Source organism: Oncorhynchus kisutch, linkage group LG12 (genome assembly GCF_002021735.2).
Source record: "Oncorhynchus kisutch isolate 150728-3 linkage group LG12, Okis_V2, whole genome shotgun sequence".
NCBI classification, from domain to species: domain Eukaryota; kingdom Metazoa; phylum Chordata; class Actinopteri; order Salmoniformes; family Salmonidae; genus Oncorhynchus; species Oncorhynchus kisutch.
In genome coordinates this window covers 21,330,154-21,347,040 of record NC_034185.2, presented here as the reverse complement: position 1 = coordinate 21,347,040, position 16,887 = coordinate 21,330,154, and the positions used below count along the sequence as shown (strand labels likewise).

Below are 16,887 nucleotides of genomic sequence, written 5' to 3'. Positions count from 1 at the left end.
AAAAGCCCTTACATAAACTCCATAAATAAATAGTACAACTTCAGAGTACAAAGTACATAAACTTTCAAAAGACACGATGAATGCAACAGAAGACCACAACAGCTGTGTTATACTTCAGTACAGCAGAGCACAGATCATCCTTGTGTAATGACAATGTAAGACTGCACAATACAGTTGTGTTTGAGTGTATGTGAGAGAGAAAGAGGGCTGTTGTGTGCGGACCTTGCTGCTCAGGTACCCTCCAGGCGCTTTTCAGTAGTAGACAGCAGGAAGGTGTCTCCTGGCCTCCTGGTTATTATTGCTGAGTATCTGGGGCCAGGCTCTGTCTCTGCTTGGGGTGGGCCACACCTTCCCCTCCCCATCCGCCTCTGTCAGGGACCAGCCAGCCATGGATGTCTCCTGAACAGAATCCCACCAGATAGGATTGAAATATTCAACAATGCACACAGAGAGCTTGTGACTGGTTATGACATATGTTATGTCCTTGTTATGAGAGTGTTATGTAGCCCTTACTCTATTTATTTAACCTTTATTTAAACAGGAAAAGCCCATTAAGACACAGAGTCTCTTTTGCACAGGAGAGCTTGCCAAGAAGGCAGCAGCATATAATGGAGGATGACGTGTAGCATAGTATCCCTCATAAGCTTACGGAATTGTCCCTTCAAATATTGAAAAATTCTGCCTCTAGTTTAAAATGCAGTAGGACTGCATTATCTACAGATTGTCATTGTTTTAAGAACAGTTGATGGCAATCTCAAAACACTAATTTGCCATTTTTCCCCCTCCAATGAACACAGAGATGACTCTTCCTGGGTCGAGATAAATATAGAAAAATAAATTCCACAGTCAGATTTTGGTTGAGATATTTTTCTGTGATTTATATTCTATGTGCGAGGCAGAGGGAAATACATCACGGTTTGACACCCCTCGTGTTCCCTCTTCCTTAAATCACCATGAATACTCCTGTCTGGCAGCCTGCGATTTATACAAGACATTTCCCCTTGCCAGCCTATGATCATGTTATTTTTTTCCCCATGTTTTTTCTCTTCCCTCTCATTTTTTTTCTAGATCTGCCAAGTGAATATCCTAAACCGTAGAATAAAGTACATTTGCTGCCTTGTTTTCTAGATTAACCTTGTAAATATTTGATCAAGTGGATTATGTGATCCTGACGATTACAGGTGATCCTGACGATTACAGGTTCATTAGGATGGAGAGGTGCAGGTTCACTAGGATGGAGAGGTACAGGTTCACTAGGATTGAGAGGTACAGATTCACTAGGATGGAGAGGTACAGATTCATTAGGATAAAGATGTAGAGGTTCACTAGGATGGAGGGGTACAGGTTCATTAGGATAAAGATGTAGTGGTTCACTAGGATGGACAGGTACAGATTCATTAGGATGGAGAGGTACAGATTCATTAGGATGGAGAGGTACAGGTTCATTAGGATAAAGAGGTACAGGTTCATTAGGATGGAGAGGTACAGATTCATTAGGATGGAGAGGTACAGATTCATTAGGATGGAGAGGTACAGATTCATTAGGATAAAAAGGCACAGGTTCAATAGGATAAATAGGTACAGGTTTATTAGGATGGAGAGGTACAGGTTCACTAGGATAAATAGGTACAAATTAATTAGGATAAAGAGGTACAGGTTCATTAGGATAAAGAGGTACAGTTTCATTAGGATGAAGAGGTACAGGTTCATTAGGATAAAGAGGTACAGGTTCATTAGGATAAAGAGGTACAGGTTCATTAGGATAAAGAGGTACAGGTTCATTAGGATGAAGAGGTACAGGTTCATTAGGATAAAGAGGTATAGGTTCATTAGGATAAAGAGGTACAGGTTCATTAGGATAAAGAGGTACAGGTTCATTAAGATAAAGAGGTACAGGTTCATTAAGATAAAGAGGTACAGGTTCATTAGGATAAAGAGGTACAGGTTCATTAAGATAAAGAGGTACAAGTTCATTAGGATAAAGAGGTACAGGTTCATTAAGATAAAGATGTACAGGTTCATTAGGATAAAGAGGTACAGGTTCATTAGGATAAATAGGTACAGGTTCATTAGGATAAAGAGGTACAGGTTCATTAGGATAAAGAGGTACAGGTTCATTACGATAAAGAAGTACAGGTTCATTAGGATAAAGAGGTACAGGTTCATTAGGATAAAGAGGTACAGGTTCATTAGGATAAAGAGGTACAGGTTCATTAGGATAAAGAGGTACAGGTTCATTAGGATAAAGAGGTACAGGTTCATTAGGATAAAGAGGTACAGGTTCATTAGGATAAAGAGGTACAGGTTCATTAGGATAAAGAGGTACAGGTTCATTAGGATAAAGAGGTACAGGTTCATTAGGATAAATAGGTACAGGTTCATTAGGATAAAGAGGTACAGGTTCATTAGGATAAAGAGGTACAGGTTCATTAGGATAAAGAGGTACAGGTTCATTAAGATAAAGAGGTACAGGTTCATTGAGGGCACAGGCTGATTAACTGTTCCACTGATAATGACGATGGCTGATTCCTTTGTGTCATTACAGGTTGAAGATGGTCTTCTCCACAAACAGATTAAATTTACACCCTTATAGACACCTCCCCCACCCCACATCTACACACAGTGATTAAAGCAAATGGTGGATTGAAGGGAGAACTCAAGGTCAGGTTAATTGCAGAGACAGATGCCTAGCTGTCTGTCACATGTAGTATTACACAGTAAATCAGGCCCTGTAATCCAGTGACAGGCCTGTCTTTACTGCCCTCCCCCATTTTTGTACAATTTAGTAATTTAGCAGACACTCTTGTCCAGAGAGACTTACAGGAGCAACTAGGGTTAAATGCCTTGCTCAAAGGCACATCGACATATTTTGTTCACCTTGTTGGCTCGGGATTCAAACGGGAGACATTTCGATTACTGTCCCAACACTCTAACTTCTAGGCTACATGCCACTCCCTTGCTTGTCTACACCCAACCACCCCCCAGCATCCCCTGCTTATCCAAATCACCCTCTGCAGATCATCAACCTCTGACCCTCGCCCAACTAATCCTGTCAACGTGTCAGAGTGTGTTGTGTAGTATAAATCAGCCTGTATTTATGGATGTGTGTGTGTGTGGGGCTATGCCTTGTTCCTCCACCTGCACTCCACCTTGTCATCAGCCCAGCCCTCAGCACCCTGATTTAATAAGGCCGGCTAGGAGAGACTTAACTCGGCAGGCCGCGCAATACCAGGCAGGAGGCACTAATGAGTTGTGTTAGTGGGGGGAAATGAGAGAGTGAGGCCTGGCGTTGTCTTTTACATTACTGTAGGTCCAGTGGGAGTCGGAGCAGTTGCTAGCTATGCTGGAACAGTAGCACTTCTCGCAGCCGCGGAGACGCTCACCCAGGAGATGGTGGAAACCCAGCTTGCAGTGGTCACAATTTTCCCCCGCCACGTTTACGTTTTCCTGGAAGATGTACACACACAAACACACACACACACACACACACACACACACACACACACACACACACACACACACACACACACACACACACACACACACACACACACACACACAGCATCTGGATGAGGAGGATGTGCTATACTGGCACTCACACACTGTGACAGCCCACACACCCCTGGGACAGACGTTCCCTCTCTCCCAATATCACATAGTAGATACATAAAAGCAATTAAAATAATAACTAATGTGAAAACATTGAACTGATGCCGTTAACATTTTATAAAGTATGACTAACACACGTTGAGAGAAACTCTGCTAACAAACATAATCTGTAACAACTGGTGGTGATTGTTGTTTTCTGGTTGAATCTTAGATTATTAATCATTGCATGCACTGACAGATAAACACTTGGCAAAATCAACACTTTTAAATGCCATCATCCCTGAGCTTCTGTCAACAAATCGCAACGGACATTCATTTTGCATGCCAACACAGCCAAAGCCAGGTTTCTGTAGCTTTGAGTGGCTAGATACATTATCTCACCTGGGGAAAAGAAAGAGACATGAAAGCATTACCCATTACAGGACCAATTCAAATCCCCCATGGATTGCATTTCTTCTTTCCATGTTTGTGTATTGTAAATAATGTCTTCATGTGTCATAGTCAGGCTTTTATTCCAGTGGTTCCCAAACTGTGGGGCCGCGAGTGTCACGCCCTGACCTTAGATATCTCTGTTTTCTATATATTTTGGTTAGGTCAGGGTGTGACTAGGGTGGGTACTCTAGTTTTTTTTGTATGTCTAGGGTTTTTGTAGGTCTATGGGTTTTTGTATATCTATGTTGGCCTGATATGGTTCCCAATCAGAGACAGCTGTTTATCGTTGTCTCTGATTGGGGATCATATTTAGGCAGCCCTTTTTCCCACTTTCTGGTGTGGGATCTTGTCTACAGTTAGGTGCCTGTGTGCACACCAGTAGCTTCACGTTTCGTTTGGTTGTTTGTGGTTTTTGTTTCACCGAGTTTCGATTTATTAAATAAATATGTGGAACTCTATTCACACTGCACCTTGGTCTCATTCATACGACGAACGTGACAGAAGATCCCACCACCAAAGGAACAAGCAGCGTGGTCAGGAGGAATGGACCTGGGAGGAGATCCTGGATGGAGCAGGACCCTGGAAGCAGGCTGGGGAGTATCGCCGTCCAAAGGAGGAAATAGAGGCAGCAAAAAAGTGGAAAGGCGTAGTTACGAGGAGTTATACCAACGAGGTAGGCCACAGAACCCCCCCCCCCCCCCAAACGGGCACATGGAGCAGTCGGCGGAGCCGAGGAGTAAACCAGAGCCAGTCTGGGAAAAGAAGGAGGATTTGGAGGAGAGAGAAATGGGGGAGTTGTTGAGTTGGTGGTGGACGCACAGATTTGGAATAAAGGAGCGTGTTGTCAGATTGGTGCCACCTGAGTCAGCTCTCCGTACTCGTCCTGAAACGTGTGTTAAAGTTCCGGAACAATTGATGCCGGCTATACACACCAGGTCTCGAGTGTACCTTCGAAACCCAGTGCGTCCTGTGCCAGCTCCTCGCACTCTCCCTCAAGTGCGTGTTCCCAGTCAGTTCCTCTTCCCCGCACTCGCCCTGAGGTGCGTGTCATCAGCCCGGTGCCACCTGTACCGGTCTCACGCACCAGGCCTCCAGTGCGCCTCCACAGCCCAGTACGTCCTGTTCCTGCTCCTCGCACTCGCCCTGAGGTGCATGTCCCCAGCCCGGTACCGGTCCCACTCATTAGGCCTCCAGTGCGCCTCAACAGTCCAGTAAGTCCTGTGCCTCCTCTCCGCACTCGCCCTGAGGTGCGTTTCATCAGCCCGGTGCCACCTGTACCAGTCCCACGCATCAGGTCTCCAGTGTGCCTACACAGTCCCGTACGTCCTATGCCTCCTCTCCTCACTCGCCCTGAGGTGCGTTTCATCAGCCCAGTGCCACCTGTACCGGTCCCACGCACCAGGCCTCCAGTGCACCTCCATAGTCCAGTATGTCCAGTACGTCCTGTGCCTCCTCTCCTCACTAGCCCTGAGGTGCGTGTTATCATCCCGGTGCTACCTGTACCGGTCCCACGCACCAGGCCTCCAGTGCACCTCCATAGTCCAGTACATCCTGTGCCTCCTCTCCTTACTCGCCCTGAGGTGCGTGTCATCAGCCCAGTGCCACCTGTACCGGTCCCACGCACCAGGCCTCCAGTGCACCTCCACAGTTCAGTACGTCCTGTGCCTCCTCTCCGCACTCCACACTCACCACCTGTGCCGGCACCACGCACCAGACCTACAGTGCACCTCCTCAGTCCAGAGCTTCCGGCGACAGTTTCCAGTCCAGATCTTAAAGAGCTTCACTGAACTTTATGCAAACTGGAAACCACATATCTCCTGAGGCCGCATTTAGTGTAGCTGTAGATTTTTACAAAGCAAATTTGAGGAAAACATTAGCAAAGTTTATCAACACACTGTAGTACACATGCTGCTAAAACACTCAACCACTGCTGCTCCAACTTCCAGGATGCCTACAAGGACCTCCCCGCACTCCCTTTGGCAAATCTGCTCTAACCTCAATTTTTCTCCTCCCTTGCTATAGGCAGAACGTCAAACAGTAAGTACCTGTGTTAAGGACTATTTGTCGCTGGTCTGACCAATCGGAATCCACGCTTCAAGATTGTTTTGATCACGCGGACTGGGACATGTGCCAGGTAGCCTCCAAGAACAAAATAGGCAAATATACTGATATGGTGACAGAGTATATCATAAAGTGTATAGGAGGAATTGTACCCACTGTAACTATTAAAACCTACCCTAACCAGAAACCGTGAATAGATGGCAGCATTCGCGAAAAACTGCGAACCATCGCATTTAACCATGGCAAGGTGACTTGGAATATGGCCGAATACAAACAGGATAGTTATTCCATCAGTAAGGCAATCAAACACGGCAAAAGGTAAGTATATAGACAAAGTGGAGTCGCAATTTATCGGCTCAGCCACGAGACGTATGTGGCAGGGTCTACAGACAATCACAGACTACAAAGGGAAAACCAGCCACTTTGCGGACACCGACGTCTTGCTTCCGGACAAGCTAAACACCTTCTTCGCTTTGAGGATAACACAGTGCCACCGACGCAGCCCGCTACCAAGGACTATGGGCTCTCTTTCTCTGTGGCCGGCTTGAGTAAGACATTTAAGCGTGTTAACCCTCACAAGGCTGCCAGCCCAGAGAGCAACCTAGTCGCGTCCTTAGAGCATGTGCAGACCAGCTGGCTGGACTGTATACGGACATATTCAATCTCTCCCTATCCCATGTCTGTTGTCCCCACATGCTTCAAGATGTCCACCATTGTTCCTGTACCCAAGAAAGCAAAGGTAACTGAACTAAATGACTATCGCCCCATAGCACTCACTTCTGTCATCATGAAGTGCTTTGAGAGACTAGTCAAGGATCATATCACCTCTACCTTACCTGACACCCTAGACCCACTTCAATTTGCTTACCGCCCCAACAGATCCACAGACGAAGCAATCCCACTGCACACTGCCCTGTTCCACCTGGACAAGAGGAATACCTATATAAGAATGCTGTTCATTGACTATAGCTCAGCATTCACGACCATAGTACCTCCCAAGATCATCATTAAGCTCCAGGCCCTGGGTCTGTACCCTGCCCTGTGCAACTGGGTACTGGACTTCCTTACGGCTGCCCCATGGTGCTGAAGTTAGAAAAAACACCACCGCTGATCCTCAACACTGGGGCCCCACAAGGATGTGTGCTCAGCCCCCTCCTGTACTCCCTGTTCACCCATGACAGCGTAGCCACGCACACCTCCAACTCAATCATCAAGTTTGCAGATGACACAACAGTAGTAGGCCTGATTACCAACAATGACAAGACAGCCTACAGGGAGGAGGTGAGGGCCCTGGGAGTGTGGTGCCAGGAAAAGAACCTCTCACCCAACGTCAAGAAAACAAAAGGAGCTGATCGTGGACTTCAGGAAACAGCAGAGGGAGAACCCCCCTATCCATATTGACGGACCGCAGTGGAGAAGGTGGAAAGCTTCAAGTTTGGCGTACACATCACTGACAAACTGAAATGGTCCACCCACACAGACAGTGTGGTGAAGAAGGCGCAACAGAGCCTCTTCGACCTCAAGAAGCAGATTAAATTTGACTTGACACCTAAAACTCTCACAAAATTTTACAGATGCACAATTGAGAGCATCCGATCACCGCCAGGTTCGGCAACTGCACCGCCCGCAACTGCAGGGATCTCCAGAGGGTGGTGCGGACTGCCCAACGCATCATCGGAAACAAACTATCTGCACCTACAGCACTCAATGTCACAGGAATGCCAAAAAGATCACCAAGGAAAACAACCACCCAAGCCACTGCCTGTTCACCCCGCTATCATCAAGAAGCCGAGGTCAGTACAGGTGCATCTAAGCTGGGAATGAGAGACTGAAAAACAGCTTCTGTCTCAAGGCCATCAGACTGTTAAATAGCCATCACTGGCACATTAGAGGCTGCTGCCCTATACATATACTTGAAATCACTGGCCACTTTAATAATTGTAACACTAGTCACTTTAATAAGGTTTACATATTTTGCATTACTCATCTCATACTGTATACTGTATTTTGTCCTATTCTACTGTATCTTAGTCTATGCCGCTCTTGAAATATAATTTCAAGAGCGGAGCATCACTGAGGTGATGGAGAATGACCATCTACTTCCCTGTATGATTTGTCCTCTTCGAATTTATCTATTTTCCTCCCCCTGATTTGCTTTGGGGTTTGTGTTATTGAAGAGTAATATAAAATGCTAATCAATCAGTTCTTTGTTCTCCAGGCAACCTTGCAATGAGTGACATGTATCCATCGTGATTTTCCCTGGACTTTTACTGCTGACCTTGTTATAAGCAAACATGATAAGGACCTTCCCATTTTGTCCCTAATGTGACTCTATAAACCCATCAGAGAGCTGATCCAAACCAACTCACAACAGTCGTAATGTGGTATCTGTAGGATACATCAGAGTAGCTGGATTACATTGTGTCTTTTCAACTATACCCATGTGCCATAGATCTTTAATCACTACTTTAGAGCGTCCTTAGCTTCCTTGCTAATGGGATAATGTTTTGTGCAAGGTGAGACAACACCTGTCAAGCACACTGGTTCCACACTCATGTTTCTTCATAGTCCAAAGAGGATAGTTCTGAACTGTAGATCCTTGCAGTTACCTAATTTGCCACGTTACCTTTCCTTCAGAAATGTTCAATGTAGAGTCAAGTTGCATAATAACATTGAGGCCTAAAATAGGTCGTTCAAATGAAGCTATCCACACCCCTGCATCAATCTTTATTGGGCCAATAGAAATTGATAATGGTTTGGTTTGTTTCATATCTGTCTCCCCCCACTCCTGTTGCTCTCATCATCTTGCCCGTGTACTGATGACATATATGTCTCCAGCTCATCGCTGGAGGCCCCAGTCTGCCCCCCCCCAGTGTGCCCCCCCCCCAAAAAAATATTTTGGGGCTGCCTCTCGTGCTTGCCTCGTTGGTAATACTCCTCATAACGTCGCCGTTCGGCTTTCGCTGCCTCAATCTCCTCCCTCGGACGGCGATACTCCCCAGCCTGTGTCCAGGGTCCTTTACCATCCAGAATCTCCTCCCAAGTCCACTCCTCCTGTACACGCTGCTTGGTCCTTTGGAGGTGGGATCTTCTGTCATGCTAGTCGTAATGATGAGACCAAGGCGCAGCGTGAATAGAGTTCCACATTTTTTTCAATAAATCGAAACTCACTGAAACAACAAACAACAAACAACCAAACGAAACGTGAAGCTATGTATAGCTAGGCTATGTGCCTGTGGTGTGCACACAGGCACCTAACTGTAGACAAGATCCCACACCATAAAGTGGGAAAAAAAAAAATAATAATGTCCAGGGGGTGAGAAGTTTACATACACTAAGTTGACTGTGCCTTTAAACAGCTTGGAGCTTCTGATTGGCTAATTGACACAATTTGAGTCAATTGGAGGTGTACCTGTGGATGTATTTCAAGGCCTACCTTCAAACTCTGTGCCTCTTTGCTTGATATCATGGGAACTCGAAAGAATTCAGCCAAGACCTCAGAAAAAAACTTGTAGACCTCCACAAGTATGGAGCAATTTCCAAAAGCCTGAAGGTACCACGTTCATGTGTACAAACAATAGTACACAAGTATAAACACCATGGGACCACGCAGCCGTCATATAGCTCAGGAAGGAGGCGCCTTCTGTCTCCTAGAGATGAACGTACTTTGGTGCGAAAAGTGTAAATCAATCCCAGAACAACAGCAAAGAGGAAACAGGTACAAAAGTATCTATATCCACAGTAAAACAAGTCCTATATCGACATAACCTGAAAGGCAACTCAGCAAGGAAGAAGCCACTGCTCCAAAACCGCCATAAAAAGCCAGACTACGGTTTGCAACTGCACATGGGGACAAAGATCGTACTTCTTGGAGAAATGTCCTCTGGTCTGATGAAGCAAAGATAGAACTGTTTGGCCATAATGACCATCGTTATGTTTGGAGGAAAAAGGGGGAGGCTTGCAAGCCGAAGGACACCATCCCAACCGTGAAGCACGGGGGTGGCAGCATCATGTTGTGGGGGTGCTTTGCTGCAGGAGGGACTGGTGCACTTCACAAAATAGATGGCATCATGAGGTAGGAAAGTTATTTGGGTATATTGAAGCAACATCTCAAGACATCAGTAAAGTTAAAGCCTGATCGCAAATGGGTCTTCCAAATAGACAATGACCCCAAGCATACTTCCATACTTCCGGCTCTCAATAAAATGCCAATTAAAATCTGAAGAATCGGCAGTGTATCAAATACTTGTTCTCCCCACTGTATACATATATATATATATATTTGATAAAAATATAAAAATATAAAAAAAATTTTTTACTCTGAAACCTTTTCTGGAACACAAATTGTCTCTGTAGGGCATGGCTACCATTGAACATATGTTCACTTCAAGAAGCTTGTTCAAGACTTCAAGACATTAACCACACATGTAAAAATCGCTACTCAACTAGCAACTCACTTCTATGCAACAAGAAGGTTCCACAAAAAGAAAGGACTCAAACGTTTAATAGAGGACTTGAACCCCTATAGTAGAGAACAAAGACAAAGGCCTCAAACATTTAATAGAGGACTTGAACCCCTACAGTAGAGAACAAAGACAAAGGCCTCAAACATTTTCATGGAGAACAAAGGAAGTCTAATAGAACAAAGGACGTATACATCACAGATACATATCACTCATTGCATGCACCTATTTTAACCTGATTTGGTTCTTTTAAAATTATATTGGTCTAGACTCACCCAGCAATTATGCCATCAATCAGGAGATTAAGAATTGACTCCCTTCTGGGTTGCACTCAGCCTTCTCTCTTAATTCTGGATAAACACACAGTTGATATGTTTTCGGGTCACGGCACCAAATGTTTGCAATTTATGTTACTCTTCAATAACACAAACCCCAAAGCAAATCAGGGGAGGAGAATAGGTTTATTTGAAGAGGACAAATCATAAAGGGAGGTAGATGGTCATTCTCCACTGTCCTCAGTGATGCTCTCTCAGTGATTCTCTCCAGTGGTTCTTTCTCCACAGAACAAAGAAACAGTATGTAGTTTTATAACCCAGCCCTAGCCTGTAGTTGACAAATTAGACTTTCTTCCAATAAAACTAGCCAATGGCCAAATAACAAGTATCCTATTTCAGAAGAAATATTCCTCCCATGACTCTAAACCATTAATCAATAATTCCCTATTACAGAAAAAAACACAATTTCCATTGATCGTTAGTACTCTATTGACCCTCGTTCCTCTTTACCTCTCGTACTCTGTCTCTGCGTTGTGTATTTATCTTCGACATATTCTTACAAAGCCTACCACTTAATTATTGAGTTGGAGACGTGCATGGCCACGTAAACATGGGTGAACAGTACAGGAGGGGGCCCCCACACCCCTGTACCTCTGCTTTTAACAAGCCTCTCAAAGCACTTCATGATGACAGAAGTGAGTGCTACGGGGCAATAGTAATTTAGTTCAGTTACCTCTGCTTTCTTGGGTACAGGAACAATGGTGGACATATTGATGCAAGTGGGGACAACATACTGGGATAAGGAGAGATATGTCCGTAAACACTCCTGCCAGCTGGTCTGCACATGTTCTGAGGACACGGCTTGGGATGCCGTCTGGGCCGGCGGCCTAACGAGGGTTAACACACTTAAATTCCTTAATCATGTCAGCCACAGAGAACGAGAGCACACAGAACTCGTGAGCGGAGGGGGCCCGCTTCGGCAGCTCAATGTTATTTTCCTTGAAGCGGGTGACAAATGTGTTCAGCTGATCCGGGCGTGAGGTGTCGGTGTCCGCGATGTGTTTGGCTTTCTCTTTATTATCCGATTGTTTGGAGAAAACGTTTGACCTCTGTCATTGCCAACAAAGGGTATATAACAAAGTATTGAGATAAACTTTTGTTATTGACCAAATACTTATTTTCCACCATATTTTGCAAATAAATTCATTAAAAATCCTACAATGTGATTTTCTGGATTTTTAAAATAATTTTGTCTGTCATAGTTGAAGTGTACCTATAATTACAGACCTCTCTCATCTTTTTAAGTGGGAGAACTTGCACAATTGGTGGCTGACTAAATACTTTTTTGCCCCACTGTAGTTGATATTTTTACTGCTAGATTGATGCCTTCAATCTAGCAGTAAAAGTGAATGATGAGTGAATGATGTATCCAGAAAGTTATCTAAGAGCCTTTGGATATTTTGTTTACCGGTTGCTTTCTGCTATTCTTCTGTGCTGTTTTGGGCGCATCTGTATGAATTCCTGGTGTTGTACAGCTTACTGGGCTGTGAATGTGTGGTTGTTTCCATGTCTGTTCTTTTGAGGAACAATGTAATTTGGCTGTGATCAGACAGAGGTGAATGAGCTGAGAGAGAAAGGGTCAATGTCTGTAATCATATGTAATCACTGTGCTGTGGCCAAGAGGTGAACAATAGTTGAATCTTCCCAAAGAGTAACCTACCGTTGACAAAGTACAGACCCAGGCTTCAACAGAGCTGCAACAGATCCCTTCCGTTTTTGTTGATGGTGTTGTCACTGTTGTTTCTAAGGGGAGATTAAAGCAGTTAGAAACAGTATGGCCTGTAATAAAGCTGTCCCATCATGTGGTCGTTAAATCAGGTAGTGTTCCTGTGAGCGCATTTGTGTCCCCACAGATGAGAACATTTCCCTGGGCCTGGAAAAGGCACTTCTCTTCCTCAAGGGTGGGGAAGATCTCCTCTGAGTAATATGGTGATTCTGAAGGGGGGATATATATTGCGCAAAGGAACACATCTTATTCTGTCATTACAATTTTTTTAACATTTTTTTTTTACCAAATGTGATATTTAACCATTTTGAGGGGATCAATTAGATTTTGTAGCTCGGATTTGTACCAAATGATCAATCCTCCAGAGTCTCTGCCTCTATGACAGAGCTGTGTTTCTGTGAGGGCACAATTACCTCTTTGTCATCTGTGGGACAGTGAATAAGAATGTCTGCCTTACACCATGTCTCCTGCAGAATGATGTCAACATCTTTAAGATTTTTGTTGAACTCCAGTGCTAAACTCTTCAGTCCAAAGGTTGATGAGTTTAGGCCCTGAATGTTCCACATGCTAACTGATAGGTTGATGAGTTTAGGCCCTGAATGTTCCACATGCTGACTGATAGTGATTTCATGTTGCAAAAGGAAAGAATAGCACTGTCAGAAATACAGTAACTACTAACTATTAAGTTGTTAAGAGTGAGATAAACAGGATAACAGCAACAACAAAAAACTGTTCTCTCTCTCTCTATATATATATATACTGTATATTCCTATTAATTGAAAAAGTAAACTTTTAGTACAATAGGTATGTGTGTGTGTGTGTGCGCGTTTAGTGCAGTTTAGTGCAGTTTAGTGCAGATGTATTGGAGGAGCTGTTTAATCTTAATCCTACAGGGTTCCCCTGTGCTCTGACGACCTCTGCGTTGGGCCCTGTTTTTGTCTACCAAGTCCTTCAGAGTCTTGGCAAACATCCCTACTGTCTGCTTCCTCAGGTGGGAGTGGTTGTGCAGATGCTCTGGGGTGATGAGCAACGTGCACGTTTGGGGGTAGGCTCCACCCCCTGGTAATGTCAGCATTGACTCTCTCTCTCTCTCTCTCTCTCTCTCTCTCTCTCTCTCTCTCTCTCTCTCTCTCTCTCTCTCTCTCTCTCTCTCTCTCTCTCTCTCTCTCTCTCTCTCTCTCTCTCTCTCTCTCTCTCATTAAGTGGGAGAAAAGTTTCAGTAGCATCTGACTCAGCTGGAGACACAACGAAATGCAATATTTGACTGCACATCCTCCCCCCAGCTCAATAATTAGACCAATAGAGAGCAAAGTTCACCGGTGCTCCTTGACATCCCTGCAGTGAGATGGTATAATTGGCTAGTGAAAGAGTGAAACTTGCCCAGGGTATGACATGTGTATGACATGAGTGTGCACAATAGCAGTGGAGGAAGTAGCCGGCTAACTTGAACACAAAATGATAAGTCAAATTATATGCTGGAGCAATTAGTGAGAAGAACTTGAGGGGACTCGGAGCTGTTGGCCCTACGAAGGCATAAAGCATCGAGCTGATGTGTCCACCCCTGACACTGAATGGATTGGTTCTGGTGGTGTGGGAGGATAGGAAGAAGAGATGATTATTATTGTTTTTAAACATGTGCATGCTTTTTCCTCAGACAAAACAAAAGCTGATTCAAAAGGGGTGTCATATTTTTTTAACTCTTCCACGAGGGACTCAAGTAGGATGCGGAAGACTATCCTTGATGAAAGGTGGCTATCGTGGAGGGGAAGACACTGTTCCGTTCGCCTACTAACAAATTGACATTTCCTTGACCACTCATCGGTTTCCGGGTAACAGAGGAGTGAAGTCAGAGGAGAGAGGGTGGAGGATGGACTTTTGCCCTAATGAGAAAAGGCCAGAGAGATGGGGGTGGAGGAGGAGAGAGTGGCCTACCTTGCAGACACAGGGCAGCTGGCAGGGGTCCTTGTTTAGGCTTCCATCTAGACTGCAGTTACAGCGGACACAGTTGGGGTAGCCACTGTAGCCGAAAGCACACCTGTCACACTGCTGTCCCCCGTAACCCTGCTTACAGTGGAAGGATCCAGCCGTGAGGTCTGTGGGACCAGACGGGAGAGGCTTCAGCAATAAACATATGGCAGCTAGATCAGCGTAGAGAGGAGAACTGTGGTGTGTGGTTAAGTAGTAGCCTACCTCCTTCAGCCTGGGACTGATCGGGGACTGGTCTGGGACACATGCTGGGGAGCCTGCTGGGTCACATGAGCTGGGCTGACATGGGTCTAAGGTCTCTAGACTCACCTGGAGGGAACAGGGGAGCAGGAGACTCAGGCCAGGAAAAACTCTTAACCCTAGTCACGATACAAAGCTATAGTGAGATTGCTATTTAGTATTCACTAACATGCACTTCAGTCATTGCTTGGATCCTAGTCAACTGGGATCAACAGTACCAGTACATACCCCAGTGGTTCTGTAGTAGCCATCAGCACAGGTCTGGCATATACCACAGCTATGACAAACATGTATTTCTACTGCTCTAATTAGGTTGGAAACCTGTTTATAATAGCAATAAGGCACTTCAGGGGTTTGTGGTATATGGCCAATTTACCACAGCTAAGGCCTGTATCGAGAACAGCCCTTAGCTGTGGTATATTGGCCATATACCACAACCCCTCGGGCCTTAATGCTTAAGTTTATCACTGTGTGGTCTTACTCTCACAGTTGTGATGAGTTAGGAAGGTCCCAGCCATCCAGGGTTTCTGCTTGTAGCTGGGGAAACAGGGGACACAGCTCTCCCCACACGTGTTGTGTTCACACTCACAACTGAAATTCATGACAGGGAATCAAATGACGCCATGTTACAGTGTCATCGTCACTGAAGGAAAGACTCAGATCTTTTCACCCAAGAGACAACTGGAGCACACTTCACACGAGGGCTGCAGGTTAAGAAGTATTGTGTTTCTCTTTGATATTACTATCAAACGGTACATGAACTGTGCCCATGGACAGAAAATCTAGCTCACTGTATGATTACAATGTAGAGAAGGGGCCATAGAGAATGTAAGTTGACTGACATACCTCGGTCTGGTTGTTCAGGGGACAGGCTTTAGCATGATCATAGCAGCTACACATCCCTCCAACTGTCTTTGATAGAGTAGTAATACTGGAAATACAAACAAAAAAGAAACAAGTTGAGAAAAATGGAGATCACTGGCATTAATATTTCTATCATATACTGGTTACTTCTACAAAGCTACAGCACAGTCTAGTTTATTCAAAGACACTCATTGGTATTCCGTGTTTATTTCTGAGAGAGTGAGAGATAATTTTATCCACAATTTCATAATTTATGTCCCTTTGGTATGACTAAATTGAACAGTATTTTGTAAATGATAAATTCCTAGCTCAATATAAGCCCTGCAATCTGTCCGGTAATTATGTGTCACACAGGAGCTCACTGGGTGACTGATTGTGTAGGCCAAAGTCAACACATGATGAGGTGGATGTTGCTCAGTAAGGAACAGATTTCTTAATTATAGCCATTTTTAATTAAGACCCATCTGTCTGGTGAGCGCAATGTAATCAACATGCCGCCATGGCCATTTCACCAATGATGCTGGGTAGAAAGGAATAAACTAGCGGCTCACATATGGAATACATGATTCTATATGAAAGTGATCGTGATGTGTGGTCATCAACACGTTGCTTCGTTCTTATTGGGTCGACATCGCGGGGATCGTTTAAGGCCAGGGTCATGAGGTTGGCGTTGAGGGTTCTGATTCGCTGGAACTGTAGGCGGATGTAGCGTGCAGAGGTGAAGTTCAGTAAAGTCGGGGAGGGGTCATCGGCACTCGGCCTTCCATTGATCAGAGAGGTGTGGATCTATGCCCCAGGTGCAAATTGTGAGAGACAAAGCACCGAATGGTATGGATTCTTAGTAAGTTATACAGGAAAAGGGAGCTCTTTAGTGACCTCTATTCAAATTTTCCTACACATATTTAACAAATACTGAATTCAATCTCTACTCAGCAAATCCATAAAACAGCCCCATAACAACATTTACAGCACTCCATTGCTGTGGTAAGAATAAAATACATTGTTAATGGACCTAGTAAGAAAAAAAGTGATTTGCTTGCAGCTATGAAGGGTTAACCGTGTCTGGTTGCTAATTAAGGCTGTGTGGTTAGCTTGGTTGTTTTTGAAGAAGTCGGAGAGAGTGACATTTCAATATAAGATCTGCGATGCTTTGACACCCGCCTACGACTCA

General features: G+C 44.7%; 1 pseudogene; it reads right to left on the bottom strand.

The window, feature by feature from the left end:
* Positions 1-16,887, bottom strand: part of LOC109901360 (laminin subunit alpha-2-like) — a 139,255-nt pseudogene that overhangs the window by 100,725 nt on the left and 21,643 nt on the right.